This window comes from Calidris pugnax, unplaced genomic scaffold (genome assembly GCF_001431845.1).
Source record: "Calidris pugnax isolate Ruff unplaced genomic scaffold, ASM143184v1 scaffold155, whole genome shotgun sequence".
In the NCBI taxonomy this organism is placed as follows: domain Eukaryota; kingdom Metazoa; phylum Chordata; class Aves; order Charadriiformes; family Scolopacidae; genus Calidris; species Calidris pugnax.
Genome location: NW_015090886.1, coordinates 666,266 through 666,962, shown reverse-complemented (window position 1 = coordinate 666,962; position 697 = coordinate 666,266). Strand labels below are relative to the sequence as shown.

The following is a 697-nucleotide window of genomic DNA, read 5'->3' as shown; positions in this document are numbered from 1 at the left end:
CTAAACAGTCCCAACTCCCTCAGCCGCTCCTCATACGATTTGTTTTCCAGCCCCCTCACCAGCTTCCTTGCCCTCCTCTGCCCTCGCTCCAGCACCTCCAGATCTCTCTTGGATTGAGGTGCCCAAAACTGGACACAATACTCCAGGTGTGGCCTCACCAGTGCCAAGTACAGGGGGACAATCACCTCCCTACTTCTGCTGGTCACACTATTTTTGATACTCACACTATTTTTTCCCTCACTTTTGCCCTTCAATTCACTCCTCAACCAAACCGGGGGGTGAGGGAGCGGCTGCGGGGGCTCGGCTGCGGCCGGGGGGAGAGCACCCCCCGCAGTTCCCGCCCCGCGGTCGGACACCGACCCTGAACTCCCAACCTTTACCGTCCAGCCCCGGACTCGCCCCCAGCCCTTCCCTCCCGACCTTCGCTCCGCCGCAGGTGTCTGTTCCCAGCAGCCGCGGTGTGAGGGGCGGGCCGGGCGCTGCCTCCCCGCACAGCCCTGCCCGCGGTCACCGCCTCTCACGGCGCCTCTAAACCCTCGCGTTCAACGGTCTCCGCTCGGACTTTCCCCGCCGCCGCCTCAGCGGCCGTTGGCGGCGCCGCCGCCATTTTGTGTCCCCTGAGGGAGGATGCGGTGGGGCCGGGCCGTCGCCACCCCGATGCTGCCGCTGCTCCTGGCCCTTGTCCTGCCCGGCCCGA

The 697-nt window shown here is 65.9% G+C and overlaps 1 protein-coding gene across 1 annotated transcript in view; it reads left to right on the top strand.

Annotated features, from left to right (window-relative positions):
* TMPRSS12 (transmembrane (C-terminal) protease, serine 12) overlaps nucleotides 1-697 on the top strand; it is a 6,682-nt gene that overhangs the window by 406 nt on the left and 5,579 nt on the right. The window lies entirely within an intron of this gene.